General features: G+C 40.2%; 2 long non-coding RNA genes across 4 annotated transcripts; both read right to left on the reverse strand.

Annotated features, from left to right (window-relative positions):
* Positions 1-3590: 3590 nt before the first annotated feature.
* Positions 3591-12587, reverse strand: LOC137166896 (uncharacterized). Of its 3 annotated transcripts, XR_010923861.1 has the most exons (4): positions 12522-12586; positions 10995-11058; positions 9310-9532; positions 3591-4170 (listed from the first exon to the last, which is right to left on the reverse strand). It is a non-coding gene; the product is annotated as an uncharacterized lncRNA (long non-coding RNA). The 3 variants fall into 3 exon arrangements; XR_010923862.1 differs by lacking the exon at positions 10995-11058 and having other exon boundaries at positions 3592-4170; positions 12522-12587; XR_010923860.1 differs by lacking the exons at positions 10995-11058; positions 12522-12586 and adding an exon at positions 10495-10580 and having other exon boundaries at positions 3593-4170.
* Positions 12588-15245: 2658 nt separating this feature from the next.
* LOC137166867 (uncharacterized) lies at positions 15246-17633 on the reverse strand. The gene is made up of 3 exons (XR_010923850.1): positions 17600-17633; positions 15482-15608; positions 15246-15329 (listed from the first exon to the last, which is right to left on the reverse strand). It is a non-coding gene; the product is annotated as an uncharacterized lncRNA (long non-coding RNA).
* Positions 17634-18050: the final 417 nt, after the last annotated feature.

Here is an 18050-nt window from a genome sequence, read left to right on the forward strand (position 1 = left end):
ATACACAGTTTCCATACTAAAAATGCAACTTAATTAGGATTAGAAACCGTGCAAGGCTTTATTACCATCTCACTATAGAAGTGTCCCAAGTGTGATATGATAAAGATTCATTCTACACCCAATACTCTTGAAGATCTGTCTCTGTGAAACACTTCATGGAAGTGATGATTTGGTACAATGGGCCGAATTCTGCACTGTTACAATGGTGTAAATTCAGAGTAATGCCATTGATTTACAGGGCTTTACTCTAGATTTATACAGGGACATACTCTACTCTCAGTCAGTCTCCTTTTTCTCCTTCACTCTCCTCCCACTCTAAAAAGAGCACAAGTTTTTAATGTTATTTGACATTTGCTACCACTGAAAGTAGTTCTACCTACATGAGCACTGCAGTGTTAGAAATAGTGACTGGCTGCTCCCATGGCATTCTTATAAGTGCTGCCTTGCACAGCTGTGCATCTGCATCTGTTCAAAAGTACCCATAAGATATTTTTAATCCAACCCATCTCTAGTGGTGACACCTAGTCCACTACGGCTTCCATTAAGATCCATGTTTCTCCCTTTTTTTTTTTTCTTTTCTTTTAAAAAAAAAAAAAAAGGAATTTATAAAACTTAATAGGGATTAAACCAGTAGGATTCTATGGCAATTACTCTGAAAACCTGTGGAATTTAATAGAGAATGAAATCGTCTCTAGATTTAAAAATATATATATCCCAGCTATAGAATTTCATAAAATTCTATTGGATTTGTCCATCAGGGTACAACTTGCTGATGAAAAGCCACCTACTAAATCATTTGAGTCCATCCCCTGCAGAATCAAGACAATCTTAGCTAAAGTTTTGGAAATTCTATGGTTAAATTACACACACTTGATCTTAAGGGATAAGCTACAGAGGGAATGTGGTGGGAAATCCCAGAACTATAGACATTAATAAATTCCAAAAAAAAATCCATTCAGGCTGAGTAAAGTAAGCAGTTGAGTTTAGAATACAACTTCCATCAATATGGTCAGATCTTTATACCAAATAAGCAGCATAATAAGACATCTGTACTATAATATCTACAGGAATTCTACCAAATCTGAAAGGGAATGTTAGCAGCCAATGGCTTCAAAAAAAAGCTTTGTTTAAAGAAAGAACACCTAATAATTTTTTCCATTCATAAACTCACATTAAGTATTTGTTCTCAGCCACAAAAGTAGGAACAACATGTATTATGCCAGGTCACTTATCTGCATAAGTCAGGCTTCAAACCTGTGCTACTTTACATTCTAATCTTTACTAGATTTGTTCTATGGGGCTGGTGTGCACAGAGAGATAAAATGTAATTAATGGTCTCCTGAAACAGCTCACAAAGCATTACTTTATACAAGCAAGAAATGTCAAGAAATCTAATCTTCAGGCTTTTGAGGAAAGCCCAAAACATAGCATGAATGAGTAACCGGATGTAATTGTCTCCCTCAGCTATCAACAGTTAAAACATACTACACAGACTATTACAAGGAGTAATTCTTTTGCTCTCAACACATTTTATGGAAGGTTTTTATGGAAGGTTTATGTAATGTCCTTTGCAAGAGACAGAACTAAGGAGCAGTAAACACACAGATTATGTAGGCTAAAGAACACACACAGACTCTGCAACTACCTGGATTTCTAGGGACACTATGAAAGTATTACCACAATAAATCTGTCTAAATCATGGCTCAGATTAAGCACTACTCATATAGATTAAATACATATCTATACAAATATATATATTAGATATATACATATCTAAATACAAATCTACTCATATAGATCAAATACACTACAGTATTGAACCAATACAATACACTTTAGAGAAACTACAGTCTCACTACTGAATTAAGACTGCTTATTGCATAAACATAATGCTATACCTAACCATACTAAGAGAATGATAGCTTGAAAACAATAAGGAGTGGCTGCTTTTCTAATTCTGATTGAACCAAAACCAAGACAGAAATTAGGATCTACACAGTGAGTTTCAAGGTTCAGAGGGGAAGGCTTTTTCTTACACTTTGTTGCAACAGGGAAGTTAGTCAAGTGATTTCACAATATGATTTTGGCACATAGCCCTGGATCAGTGCCTGGAATGGCAGGACTCCACAGTAGCAGGTGTCTGGCAATAAGGAAATTTTGCCATTGGTGATGGCCTAGAGTCTGAAATGAACAGTAATGCAAGCTAATCTCTTTGCAGTTGGGGGGGTAGGGGGTAAGAAGATGAAGAGGTCTGAATAGCAAAAACTACCAGGCATAAAACAACTCATAGGGTGTGAAATGCTTTACGACACATGAACAGGGACGTACGTATAGCAAGGTATACCCATGGCGGATTTGTAGTAGGTATAGCCAGGGCAATCGCCTCCATCACAACAGCCTGCTGTTGGTTCTACACATTCTTTAGCTTCCTCACCCTTCACGTTTATTTCAGCTGCAATCATGCTGCCTGTCACGGTTCAGGGCAACTGCACTGGTATTTCCCCCCTTGGTCCAGCAACAGCTCCCACGCTCAGGCTTCTGGCTCCAGCTCCCCAGCCATTGCCTCCTGGGTGGAGACTTGCATGTCTCTTTTCTGAGCAGGGCTGAACAGTTACCTTGCCCATACTGTGACCTCCCCAGAAAGAGACAGCTGCTTAAGCAGGCTATTCTGATGGAGGGGAATTCCCCTACAGAGAGTCTACTGCAAATCAAATCAGCCATGGATAGATACTTGATATCCTGCTCTACATCCCTATTCCTGTGTGTTGCCTTTTCTTCACAAACGGTTATCAGTGTGATTACCAGTCAGTCAATCTACTGTGCAATTCTTTCTAAGCATGCACATTTTATCCTTAACATAAAACCAATAGAGAAAACATTAAAAACCCAATAAAAACCCTACACCACCCTTCACCATTTGTTCTGTTCTTCCTTCACCTCTGATACTCTCAGCCTTCCAGCGCAGCCTTGCAACTTTTGTATAACTATTTTTTTTTTTAAAAGCTGCAAAGAGTACATATATCCTAGATAGACTGATTTGAAATCAAATGCATCCCTTTGGGGATGCTTCTTTTATGGTAATGAAGAGAATTAAAGAATTGTTTGAGCACCTTTTTAACATATAAACATGTTTCAGTTCTGAATACATCATTAATGGGAATATGCTATTTAGTGGCTTTTTTTAATTACACAAGTTTTACTAAAAATTGATCTCACCCTCATGTGCAGCAAGACATCTGAAGAGTTCTCATTAACCTGGTTTTAAAGGGCACATGAAGCTAGACCCAAGCAATAAAGGTTTAAATTAGGTTATTTTTACTTTTCTGGAAGGGCAACGTATTTAATAGTTTGTTACTTTGTTTGTCTAAGGACACCACTATTTTAGTTGATTTCTTGAATTCCTATACAGTTACAGATTTGAAGATGTCCAAAAATAAGTAGATATATACATTCTCTTAATTAAGGGTTTAGTGCTAAACTGAGAATTCTAGATGTACTAATATATCAAAGACAACTTGAGATTTCCTAAAGGAAAATTTAATATATGATTGAAAACCTTATTTTCCTGTAATAAGTGAAACTCACTTCAATCTACAAAAGCCAACATAACTGAATTTTGTGGAGATGGAAGGGGAGGAAAGAAGCATTGAAATCTCATATTTGCAACTTGGGCACAACAATTTGAAAGTCAGGTTTAAAAAGCAAAGCAAAATAAAAACTTAAATGAAAGCTGTCCAAGTCTCCCTGCTAATCTTGTATGGTTTGACTATCCCCTTTTTTAAACAAAGATGTGGCAGCTCTATTGACATGCTAGAAACCCACATAAACAAAACCAGGGAAACTGATCAATTGACTATACTTGAGAATTCATGAATCAGACTACACACACACACAGCATAATGTCAAATGTATAAAGTAAAACTAAAAAAAAGTTGGGTTATTTTTTCCTCAGAGCTGAGTCATTTTACCATTTAACTGTTGATAAAAAAAGTTCAGACAGAATTGTGATTAAGATAGTATTTCTTAAATTACAATTTACAGAAAAGAAACAAAACACCAATTGGACTTGCAAGTTCAGCAACATGAACAACAGAAGTGAAAAAAACAATAGGCCGAAGGATCATTCCGAGAATCCAGCTGCAGTTCACTTCTTTGTGCAGACTATGAACACTAGTTAAAAAAATAAAGTAGTGTCATTGATGTAAGACGGTAAATATTACTATAACAGTTTACCAGATACTACTGTACCAATACATTATCTCTCCAGGTTTTGGAAGACCTCCAGTAGCAATGTTGTTTTCTTTGTGACATACTCACTCACATCAACAGTGCAACCAGGACAAGATTAGAAACCATCTATAAGAACAGAAGTGAAAGATCTGCCATCAGAAACTAGGTTAGAATTTATAAAATACGGACTTGACTAATGCAGTTCTGCCATCAGCATAACAGTTATCCTGACCATGATGCTGAATTAAATAAATTCTGTTAATATTATGAGGCTATGCACCATTCCATTAAGACAGACAAAATTTGAGGTGACCTTTGACTGAAATTCATTAAGACAGACATCTTTGTCTGGATGCCATGCATTGCCGTGGCACTGTAGAAATAAGATACATATTATATTATTGTATTTAGGTTTTTATTAACCAATAGATAAAAATAAGTATGGTGATGAAGGTCTGATGTCCACATAGCCAGCACAATAAAATATTTAAGTCCTCTAAGAATTCATTTAATAACAGAATACTCATGAAATATGAGTCACTCTACACTTGACTGACCACATTATTTTGCTGTCTGTATTATATAATACTTTACAGTATATATAGTCTACCCATTTTGTTATAAACAGCAGTATGCTTTCAATGAGACAAATTATTGTTCAGAATTCATTACAACAATTATTTGAAATTTCTTGAGAACCACATCAACGCAACACATTTCTATAGGAATTCCTGTAGAATTTTGTATTTATTAATGTCTAGCCAAACAAAATTACAGATCATTATGAAGTTCCAGTGATATAGTCAGACTGAAGGTCAAGTGAGTTTTGGTCATGACATGAGCCAAACATGTATTTATAATCTTGTTCATGGTCTCTTGTTTTATTTTAGTGTCACACTACTGATATTATGGTTACAAATGAGTGGCTAATTTAATTTTGAGCCTCAATTGTCTGTCTTACGAAGTTCACCCCAAAATACTTCGAGACATTTTGGATTGAGGCGCTGATACAGCACACATGTTCAGACATAGGCTGTTTTATGCATGTTAGTAGTGCCATTGGTGTCAAGGGGTTTTAAACATTACACATGTGCTTAGGTGTTTGCAGGAGCAGGAGCTTATTTTGGAGCCCTGAAAGATAACAGATTGTGCCACACATCTGGCACAGAGTTACACTTGAGTTCTTTAATGGGGGAGGGGAATAGCCGACAGGCATACTGGGAGGAAAACTGTAAATCAAACCAAAATAAATTGTTAAGATGCAATTTCTGTGAAGCTGCTTTCTTCTGGGAGAGGGAAAAGGAAGGTGAGTGTCCCAAACCCAGTCTGGTGCTAGCATTTATTTTCATTTATGTTTACATTATTTGTATTATTACATTATTGGCCGGTGAACCAAAATTTACTCCCAAATGGAGAAATTATTCTGTTTATGCCTGTATCATCATACTGCATTAAGCACCATGAGGCCATTAGGATATATCGAATTAGATGAGCTGTATCATTGGTTCTCAGATAGCCTATCTTCCAAGTAACATTAAGGAGGCAGCATATGTTGCATCTAGCTACTTTTTCTGAAAATACAGCACATTAGATAAGGAATGCACAGTTAGATGGGTTGCTAGCAGCATGGCAATTGATGAAATCACATCCTTTTTCAGTGTTTTTCTGGCAATTGCTGTGCATCATTTTGATCAGTGTATTGCCCACCGTCTGCAGCTGAAAGAGGTTACTAACAATTTCAATTTTTGGCAATACTTTAAGTGCATAATCATTAGGGAATCTTATCTCTTTCTATCCTAATAGCATTGGTCATAAAAATGAGTTCATTTTGCTTCCATCTGGACTGTGCTCTTTGCACTTCCATAGAAAATTCTACTGGGGCCTTCTCCTGCTCCTATTGAATTCAGGGGAAGGTTTGAACAGGGGCAGAAGCAAGCCTTTATAGTTCAAGGTTTTCAGAGCCTAAGTAACACTATCAAGAGTGAAATTAGAAATACTGTTAGGTTAAAGGTTGAGAGAGGCTCAAAAATTGGACCTTAACAAGAACGCTTTCTTAAGCCCTCCTCCAGAAACTAAAGAAATAATATCAGCGCTTCCTAACGGAGGGCTGTATGACCATGGAACTTCCAACTCCTCTACTTGGGAAATCCAATGTCACAGCTACATAAGCTCTCTGTGCCCTTTAAAATGCCATCTGCAGAGTTTATGAATGCCAGCAGTTGAAATGCTCAACTCAATGCATTGTCAAATCCTGTCAGCACATCCTAAAGTGTTTGTAAGCGACATGAGCACAGCCAGTGCAGTGAGGCTGCAAACTCCAACCAGAGTGTTTTTATTCAGATCTATGCTCTTTTATTGCATGTTTCATTAACTAGACTACATCATAAGATATAGACTACTTGAAGGGTATATTAAAAGCTACCGTAAGTTTTCAAATAAATAAATAAATAATTTATTTTGAAAGAAAAGACCACAAAAACTTTCCAGATCACAAGATCTCATTAAGATACAGTTGTGATTATAGATATAGCACAAAAATGGGTAAATTATTCATCTGTGAAAGATGGATACCAAATGCTTTGCCAATTTGCTTCAGATTTTTTTTACTACACGAGTGAAACTCTGGTGAAAAAAAAATCAACAAAGAACAGGAAATAACTCACCAGAGAGCATTAGAAAGCTTGAAGAACCACTTCTACACAAAAATTTGCACTAGGCAAAGGGATACCAAAATAATTCTAACAAAAACTTTAACACATTCAACTTGTGTCAGAAGTCACACCACGTGTTCTGTGTATGATGGCAACACTTTACATCAGAGCTTAACATGATGTAATATAAAGATTTCATTGGTACTCAGCTAGGCACTCACTGCATAACTCATTCAGAGTTTTACCACTTAGGAGTAACGCAACACTCCCAAACTCATGCTGATCATGCTTTCATTCTACACCAAATCCCTTCCCATGAAAAGAGTCCCCAGTCCTGCAAAAAGGAACCTCAGGGCAGAAATCCATGAGGTTGAAGTCAATGGTGCTCCATACAGGCTCAGAAATCCCATCCATGCCCAACCAGAGCCTGATGTACCCATACTTTAGGGCCCAATTCTGCCACCCTTATTCCCATTGATGAGACTACTTGTGAAGTAAAGTGCTACTTAGCAGGAGTTAGGGTGACAGACTTGGGCCTGATCAGGATGTAGATATCATTGGCAATGTGAGAGGGAAGGGCAGAGAAAAAAAATGTTTTTGATTGACTTAATAAAACCTACAACTCCTAGTAACTTAAGAGGAGGTCCCACTCATCCGTACAGAATGCCCAAGATACCTTGGCAGTCCTCAAGTGGTTTAACCCTAAGTGTGGAAAAAGAAATGTGATTTTTAAGCCATCAGATGTAATTCAGCAAAATTTCCCAGACTCCCCTACTGGGTCTTCTGTGACTCAGCCCTCCAGCTAAGTCACATAATAGTTCAGTCCTCTTCCAGAGTTCAGCTCTAAACTAAAAGTCCTTTTCCCCTTCTGGGCTTGATTTCAATTCCCTTACTCTTGTAGAGCTATAACTCAGGGTTTCCCCACAGGAGTCCTCTGTAGTGCCTGAGAGTCTCATAAAAACCTTTAAGGCCAAAAGGGACTATCATAATCATGTAGTCTGAGCCCTAGCACACTACAGAACCTCACTCATCCACCCCTGTAGTAGACACATAGCCTCTGGCTGAGTTACTGCAGTCCTCAAATCTTGATTTAATTACTCCAAATTACAGAGAACCCACCTTTTGTTCTGGTTCAATAAGTCACTCATACTCTACATCACAATCAGCTTCCCCTAGAGAGAAATTCCTCTCCCAATCCTTACCTTAAGAAGTACCCAGCTCCATTTAAATAGTGCTCTAGCTGCTTTACCACCACAGCTGGAATCAGTCTTTGTATGTAAGCCCCATTAGTCTCAGTTGGGGCCACTAATTATCCCTTACCTTGTCAGCTTACTAGTGAGGCTGAGGGATAGTTGCTAAGTCATGGTCAAGACTGAGCCCAGCTTGCCTCAAAGGGCCAGCCAGCCCATGACACTGTAGTACAGCTTTGCTCTATGCAAGGCCATTTATAGGTCATGCACTTCATTTTAAACCTATTAGATCTACAGGTTTCGTTCAGCCTCTTTTCTAATTGCAAGGAAATTAAAAGTGGATTTGCTAACTTGCAATAAAGCCCCTGGCCAGAATAAAATTGAAATGGAAATAAATTAACATTTGATTTCTCTGCCAGATTTAATGTACATTTTTAGGTTATATTAGTTCAACACTGTTCATGTGTCCCAGAGATTTAAAGTAAGACCACATTGGAGCGGTTACCATCAATTCGTTATTCACTAGTCACTGTTTGCTCCTCATTCCATATAGCAGAAACCTAATAGACTTAATTCAAACTTGGGACAGACATTTCCAGCTTTATTTGTTGACTTGGGGCCATATCAGCCACCTTTGATACATGTTATGCATTATAGAATTGTTTGAAGAAAAATCTTCCAGTGCACTATAGAAAATAATTGCAGTAGCTACAAGTACGTGGGTAAACCTATTTTATAATCTCCTCATTCAATGGCATGATCGCTCAGTGGGTTTCAGATCACCATAAAGCAGACAGAGATTTACTGTATATGCACTTCAGTCAGTTTTAAGGTTCAGTGGAACTGGGATGGGACTAACCTTTAAAATCTTTGCAATGAGAGACTATATGTAAGTTTGAAAGCCTGGATTTCTCCTGCAATGTATCACAAAAGTCTAGCTGGGAGAGAGATTGCTAAATTGAGCAGTCTTAAAATTAAAACTTGGATAACACGTAAAGCAGCTAGTGTTCTGAAGAACCAAAGTGGAACAAGGAACATAGAAAGAGAGATTAATCCTAGTCCCTTTAATTCAAAAAGGGTCACTTTTCACACCTTTGCTCTCAAGCTGAAGCACAACAAAAACAGCACTCCTAGACCAGCATCCCCCAGCAGTCACCTGCCCCTAAAGCTGGCCCTCAGCTTTTTAGCTTCTCTTCCCCACATTTCCTCATAGAGGCTCTTCAAAGTGGTTTCCCTACCTGGCAGCTGTTCCTCAGAGCAGCAGCAGTGGTGGTAACAAGCATGTTGTCCTGCAGACTCTCCTGGCAGCAGTGGTGTTAGACAAGCCACTCAGCACACTGTCTGCTTGCAGTAGTTGGGTGAAGGTATAGCCCCTCTTGCGATGGGTTAAGTGGTCATTGTTAGAAATCAGTTTTCAAGTGGTCTCCCCTAGCAGGCATGATATGACAGGAGTGCAGGTTTCTAAGTGGGTGAAAGGGGGGTGGATAGGGAAATAAGTCTCTGCTGGCTGGTGGAGTAAAATAGCGCTAAAAGCTTTCTCCCTGTACCAGCCTTTCAGGCTCCAAGTTATGCCTGGCCAGGCAGAGGGGCAACGAAGGGGAGAGAGATGGGCTATAATTGCTACAGATTCCCACTCAGTGTAGCAGAAGCTTCATCCCACCTCCCTTCCTCCTCCTCCTCCTCTTCTTCACAGGCTCCTGGAGTAGCTGGTGGATAGGGAAGGAGGAGAAGGCATTCACAGGGGTAACACAATGTATTCACATGTACACCTAGACACTGTGTGGGGGACACAAGAAGGAAGTTTGCCTTGCAGTAGCTACTATCAGTGAGACAATCATGGACACTCAGAGAGCAGGACAATGCAAATAAGCAGAGATAGCAGCCCACTCAAAAATGTCAAGGCTAAGCAATATTATGCCACAGCCCTTTCCTAACTATACCCAATTTCTATGGTTATATGGTGGTCATGCCAAGCTGAAGGAGATTTATGTTGTAGCTCAGCCTTACCCTAGTCCTTTTATATAAATAGTGTCTATTGTTGGGATCTTCCCCCAGCTGTATATTTTGTTCACTCTTAATAAGCAGTTTGCATTTTCAAGGCTATCTTTACAAGGAAAAGGGCTAGAGCCATACTTTCCATGTGTGTGTAATTATAAACACACAAATATTATACATATTGTGGCAGGCAGCCGGCTCCCCCCTAGCGGGTCTCACGCTCTGGTGGCTTGTAGTGGGTCAGGGCATCTTCAGTCACCCCGTCTTCCCCGAGGAGGGGGTAGGGACCTGGGCCCACCCGCTCCTCCGGGTCCCAGCCCAGGGGCCCTATGAGAAGCAGCTATGTGCTGCTGGCACTGTGCTCCAAACTGCACTCCTCTTCCCCTGGGCTAGTTTTCCCCCTCTTTCTGGCTTCTTGAGCCTGGTACCGTCCTCCACAGAACCTCTGCACTCTGGTCTGTTCCGCCTCGCAACTCAGCACTCCAACACACAGCACGGCACTTCTACTCCTCCCAGCTCATGCCCTGTCTGTTTGGGGTGGAGGGTTTTTATGGAGCACCTGGCTGGTCCCTAATTGCCCCCAGCTGCTCCTAATTGCCCCCTAAAGACCCTCAGCTAAACTGCAGGGAACAGAGCCCGGAGCATTCTGAGGCTTATATATCTGCCTTCAATCACTTTCCTACAGCCTTCTGTCTTCGCTATATCACAATATATATATACACACACACACACACACACACACACACACAGCTGAGATTCTCCGTTATAAGGCCCAAAGCTGTGATAAACCTGTTAAACTTACTCTTCAAATTCTGTAATATAAAATACACAACAATGCTGATTTGCTCATCACCATCTAGAGGCTTTATTGTCAACTTTCTGTGTTGTTTTATCAAGCTATATTTCTTATATATCTGCATAAACTTACCATGGTCTAAGGGTCACTGAAATGTAGGGGCAAGATTCTGGCTAGATGGATACTAGTCTCAGTTCTGTCACACAAACAAACAATTACATATCTGTAAATACAATCTCTCTCTGAAAATACTTTCCCCAGCTGTATAACTAGGATAAATTTTCCCTATCTTACAGCACTGCTGTAAATTAAGTTATAATTGTGTATAAAGTGCTTTGAGATTCTCAGATGTAAAATACTAAATATTATAGGAGTAGGTAGTAGGAATCAATATGGATAGGTGGTAATTTGATTTCCTCCACAACAAATCATTGAGTTAAGTTTCTAATGGAGTATACCCTGAGGTATCTGAATATTCAGAAGGGAAATTCCTCCTTTCAACTACACAACTGTCTGAAGTCATCTGTTCATTAGCAAGCACTCCTTTAAATGCAAGCATTCAAGATTTGAAGAAATGCCTACAGCTAGACAGCATAGCTTGAAAAGCAGTGGCTAGGGATCCAATGGTTTTCCAACCCAAGTGAACACAGACAGGAGAAATAAGCTTGAGAGGGAATGGATTAAGGATGCCTTCATCAAGCCTGATGGATCATCTTTCTAATTATGTTAAAGGACTAACGTGCTTCAGCCTGTCATTGTTTCTCACTAGCTTTTAAACACAAGATTTTAAGACTCTCTCTCAGTGTATTCTAGCATGTTACTGTCCACAAAACAGCAATAACACAAACAGCACCAGACAGTACTGGGGAAACAGGAAGCATCTCATTAAGACACTACTGCAAACATCAGCAAGACAGCTATTGCACCTGTAAGCTGAACAAAGCTATTGCCATATTATAAACAGAAGCCTGGCCTGTTTTCATTTGACTGAGAAACAGGAAAATTGCGAGCAGCCAGAACAGTAAGTGACTCTGCAGGAATGTGGTTCTCTTACACATAACCATTGTCAGCATTAGAACCACAACAAAAGGGGGAGATGTGGGGAGAGAAGAAATATGTAAATTGGGGTATGTCTACATTGCAATAAAACATCTGACACCTGGCCCGTGTCAGCTGACTCAGGCTGCGGGGCTATAAGATTGCAGTGTAGACGTTCAGTCTCGGGCTGGAACTCAGGCTCTGGGACCCCATGAAGGTAGAGGATCCCAGAGGCTAGGCTCCAGCCTAAGTGTCTACAATACAATTTTATAGCTGTGCAGCCTGAATCAGCTGACACAGGCCAGCTTCTCATATTTTACTGCCGCATAACTATACCCTAAGGGCTGTGGCAGATAGCTGGCTTCCCTCTAGTGGGTCTCACGCTTCACCTCTCGTAGTGGGCCAGGGAGTCGCCTGTCACCCTATCTCCCCAGGGAGGGGGGTAGGGACCCAGGCCCACCTACTCCTCGGGGTCCCATCCCAGGGGCCCTATAAGTAGCAGCTATGAGCTGCTGGCACTATATTCACAGCTGCAGTCTTTTTCCCCTGGGCTACTTTTCCCCCCTTAGTCCTTCCGGCCTCTCAGCCCTGTTTCCTTGCTGCCCAAACTGGGCTCAGTACCTCTCTGGGGACTCCTCCACTCTGCTACACCTCCACTGTACTCCTGTCTGCAGCACACCTACTCCTACAGCTTGTGCACTGTTTCTCTGGCACAGTGGGCTTTTATCAGGCACCTGGCTGGGCCTTAACTGGCCTCAGCTGCTCCTAATTGCCCTCTACTGACTCTGGCTAGTCTGCAGGGAATAAAGCCCTGAGCATTCTGGGGCTTATATACTTCCCCTCATGCACTCTCCTACGGACCTTGCTATATCACAGGGACTGATACTGAAAAGTGCTGGGTATCTTTAGGACCTATTGACTTCAAGGGAGTGGGGCACCCACTGACACTGCAGGATTAGAGAACAGGAGAGAAGATTATTAGAAGGAAAAAAGTGAGGGGGAAAAGGTAACAAGTAGCAGATTAAGAATTTAAGAAGAGAGAGATGATGGGAGAATAGATAATGGAGCAGAAGAGGAGGATAATATAGGGGCTCCAGTAGCTTACTCCTAGATCCCAGCTCTACTCCCAACAATTTCTGTAAGGATTGTGCCAATGCCAAAACATTACCATTTCCCAGATGCAGACCTCTTTGTCCTTTAATTCATTTCATGAATTACATGCAATTCTGTAATCAAGCTTACAGAAAGGGTAAATTGTTTTTTAAAAAAATATGTAGACCTTAACTCCCCTGTCTAATTCTATTTCTTTTAAGGCAGATGGCAAGGGGTAGAGGAGGGTGGGAGAAAGAATTTCTCAATTTTAAGGCATCAGCCCCCCCACAAGCAGAGATAATGGCCACTGACAATTATGCCAAAGAAAAATTAGAGCACACCATCCAAGGTGTGCCAGAAGGAATATAAAAATAGTCCGTCAATGTTCCAGATTCAGCTATAGCATACAGTACATCTCAGTTCAGTGGATCAAGAAGATAAAGATCCTGAAGTATGGTTGTTTGCCCATCTGCCACCTGTAATTATTAGTGTAACAAATGTAGTGTAGCAATACTCCTTGATAACAAAATACTTCATTAATCAGACACCACATGAATTCCAGCCTGGTATTTGAACAGTTGTGGCAGCTGATTAAGATGACTACACTTAAGAGAATAGTCCATTAGAAATTAAAATGTATCTACAATGTGTATGGTAGACAGATGAATTTGCCCTTCAAACTGCTAGGTTTTATGGGGTCAAATAATTAATAATTAATTATGAATAATTGTCTGACAAATGTGACTCTTTATGAATCATATGTGAACTGCTGCCCAATTTCTAGAAATGTAATAACTATTTTGAAGAATCTACTTCACAATCTATGCCAACCAATTTCAGCCTATGAACTGTTTCTGAACTATTCATTTTTACAATTATTAATGGTGTAGATTCTATACTGTCTGCTTTTGATGGAGGCTATATAAATGGGACTAATGAACAACAAATAGTGAATAATGAACTCTCTATTTCACACATTAATACACTTGATCATATAACAATATGGATATTTATGCAAAGATTAGTGCAATAAGGATCTGAAACACAGAAGTGCTGGTAAGAAGATGAAATTTTATATCCCGGCACCATTTACCCGATCTTGGTGATGGTGCTAAAGGTCAATCTGTCCTGTGATAGAACACCTGGGACTTCCTTTGTATCTGGTTAAAAAAAAAATCCAAAATAAAACAAATAACCAAAACCAAAAGTGACAAACTGAACTGGCAATTTCTGCCCCTGAAGCCTAATGGCTGGCTGATCAAATGGCCATTTATTGTTCTCAGAGCCTTCTGCAGTGACCTTTTCAAACACTAAGGTGGATCCACTACATGCAGCCTGTGTTTGCTGGTTCCTGGTGCTTTTCATTGTGTTACTGCTGTTAGCACAGGAACATTCCAGATGCCCAGGGAAAAGAGAGCAGAGTCCTCCTTAGTTTTGTTTAGCTGTCTTTTATTCCTCATGCACAAACAACCCTTGACTTTGATGTAGGTGACTGGCTAAATGTTACAGTCAGCATGAACAAAAAGCCACTCACGTTAATGTCCATCAACAGCAAAGAGAAAGAGGTATAAACATTGTCAAACTGAGCAGCCATTCTGAATTCCAGAAACATTTGCAAATACTGTTTTGCAGTTTTCAGTCAGCTTTAGCATTCATCAAGACGCTGCAATATTTGCACAGCAAGATAGGGCTGTTTTATGCTATACACCATCCTGTAATCAGAACTAGTCTTTTCCTATAGACTAAATATGTTAAAAAGTGCAACAGGGAAAGGGTTGTTTTGCTTTTGTTTGTCACTATAAATGGGACAGGAGACACTTGGACTGATGAAAGAAATCTGATGTCAGTTGGCCTACTTAAAGGAGAGGAACACATGAAACAGAATTTCAACCAGCCACCCCTCCCCAATTCCACCTGTTTGTAACATCAAATGAGAAACTCCTGGCAGCAAGAAAGTCACATTAAAAAGTATGCCTTTAAACTGAAGTTTTTTATAAAGCCACAGTTGGAGTGATTTCTCTTTCACACTCTGAAACAAAGAACTGAGCAATACCAGGCTACTCTTAAACACTTTGTCATACATTTGCAGAAGCTGGCAGAAAATAGTTACTTTCATAGTAGATGTAGAAAATAATGTAACATAAAAAAGCACGCATTTGACATATAAGGAATAACACCCATGACTCTTGTTTAAATCTCTCAGTCTCCCTGGGAAGGAGTTCTAGTCAACAGCTCACCATACCTTTTTAACATGTTCCCAACAGGAGCGTGTCATGCTGCTAAGCCATGCTGTTAAGATTTGATGCCTCATTTCTTTGCCAGTTTGGTAGTGTAAATCTGTGAATCAAGCAAAGGCCTTTATTGAATGTCCAAAAAGTCATTAATGCAGAGTTCAGCTTGCCCAGTGGTGCCTCATGCCCTTCAAGAATGTGGAAAGTAGCTAAATTAAACCTCTGAAAATGAGGAAATGAAGATGAAAGTACACTCACCCACAATGCATCTTCAACTCTGCCATCTTTGAGCAATGTCCCAGCATGCCAACCACACACAGATGAGTTGTCAATCACTGACTATAACAAATACATTGCTATAGCAATAATCAATCTGGTCTTCTTGCTTGGATCATGGCAATAGAAAGCAAGGTACAATAAATTAAAAGCAGTATACAGGAAACAAAACCAAAATGCTGTACCCCAGTTATGCTTATTATGAGCAGCAACATACTAGACAGAGAACGTGTGTTTTGCAATCTCTCTCTCTATTACTGTGCTATTTTAAAGAGGAACCTGATTCTAAGTTACAGTGTTTTCCAAGAAACATTTCTCTGGAATGCAGAGGCAAAGTGATTGAGAAATTTATCTTGAGAGTTAGACTATATGCCTGTTACAGTTCCACTCTGAGGCTTTCAGAAGGGTTTTGACAAAGTTCATTTTTTTCCAGACTCTTCAAGTGCCTCGTGAAGAAAATAATACTTCAGTTTTAATGCTGACTTTGTTATTCCAGTAAACGTGTTATACTGTTGGTGACTCTAGATGTGACATTACGACTTGCATAGTTTCTCAAGGAGTGTGAGGGGATCATGAGTGAATAAATAAAATAAGAATGATATATATTTTTGGAGATCTTTTTTTAATTATTTGACACAAAAGTAAACACTAGCCATCAGTACTCATTGAATATACCTATGGATAAAAGTGACCACACAAGATTCCCCAACAGAAATGAGACCATTTGTCAAACCATTGTCATGGTGCTCGCACCAATGAAACTGGATACCAGATTATGTAACGTTAGCTTTAAAGGGACGCATGGACAGCTTGTTAGCTAATGGGATTTTATAAAACAATGTCTCGACCACCTCCAGAAACTTGCTATAATGATCCTTTCTGATTATTTTTAATAGGCAATAGCCAATTTTACCCACTTTTTGCTTGTATTTATTTTCACCCTTCTTGTATTTCCAGGTGTCTGTTCAGCATGGAGAAAGAGATGGAAAGTGAGCAGCAGAAGAGCTGCCAACAAGATAATTTTTAAGGCAAAGGCCAAAAACAAAGCCTTCTAACAGAAATTGAGCAAGGAATGTCCAGAAGTTCCACACCTGAATTTCTTGAATATCTGTTCGTAGTTGTGTTTAACCCTAAGGAATAGTAGTGGTAGTTTAACCTTAGTGTTAAATGTGGCTAGGAACAGATCTGTGTCCTGTAATAAATGTTTGTTTTTTGTCTATGATAGAATTACAATCGTTTACAAATGAGCAATGCAGTTCACAGGCATGTTATTTTGAGTGTAATGGATTTAAATAATGTTTTAATAATCATGCATGAACACAAAAAAATAAAAAATGAAAGCAGGGATACCGGACGTTTGTGTACATTGAAAACAAGAAAAAAAATGTACAGGAATTTAAAATTTAGAGTTAAACTTTCCAAGGCTTATCCTTTATCAGAGTCTACTAAGTCTCTTATGTGACCATTTCCCTTTTACATGTAATATAGTTGCTAAGGTTCTTTCTGTCCCCAGTCTGCAATTACAATAGTAATCACAGTGGAAAGGAAGTTGATTATTTACTATGATTTGCTACAGGTTGCCCTTAAAAACTTTCCATTTGATTAACATACATCAGGATTTACACAGTATTGCCTATACTTCACACACTGTGCAGTGGTCCCTCACTCTCAAGTCAAGAAGGAGGCCACTTTGTGTCGCTGTATCAGGAAACAAACAGGCAATTAACAGTCAAGAGCTCCGGCCATCTGGGCAGGGCCGGGCAGGGAATAGGCTTTTGCCTAGGCCTCCTGGCTAGGCAGAGCTACCAAGAAATTCTGGGGCTCTGGCCTTGTAGCAGGGCAGAGCTATCAATCAGTCCTCCTGGCCGAGTGTGAGGTAGCTGCTATTCCAGAGTGGGGTAGGCAGCAGGGGACAGGAAGGGGAGACCCAATCCCACCCTACTGCACCAAATCCCAGCCCAGGACACTATCAGTGGCAGAGGGTCCTGCCACTGGGTCGGTGGGGTCCCAGCCAAAACACACCAACTTGTGCCCTTACAACCAAACTGGATTAAAGTCTGGCTTCTCTGGGCTACTTCCTACTAACTTTTTTGGGAGTACCTGGCCCTTGGGGTCATTGTCCATCTCCCCAGATAGGCAGTTAACAGGAGCTCCTCATGGTCCCAGGTGGCTCTAGCAGTTTCTCAGCATCCCAAGTGGCAGGCTTGAGCTCTGACAATGAAGGAAGAGAGATATCCTTCTCTTCCAGCAGTTCCAGCCCAACTGAGCAGGAGGGCCCGCTGTTTGTAATTCCCCTTCCTGTCTCACCCTTCTCCTACATGGGTCTCCTGCTCCACCCACAAGGGGGAGTGTAGTGGTCCCTAGCTCTCAAGTGGGGAGGGAGGCCATTCTGCCTCACCCCACAGTGACAAAACTGAAATATTATTTATATTTCAGTAGTGGCCAAAATGTTCTTGGTCCTGTACAATCATGTAAGACAGTCCCCCGTCCCATGAGCTAGAACCCTGAAAAGACCAAATACAGATGAAGCCTGAGGGGAAAGTGTGCAAAT

This window comes from Emydura macquarii, unplaced genomic scaffold (genome assembly GCF_026122565.2).
Source record: "Emydura macquarii macquarii isolate MOO-44397 ecotype Brisbane River unplaced genomic scaffold, CSIRO-AGI_Emac_v2 contig_2897, whole genome shotgun sequence".
NCBI classification, from domain to species: Eukaryota; Metazoa; Chordata; order Testudines; family Chelidae; genus Emydura; species Emydura macquarii.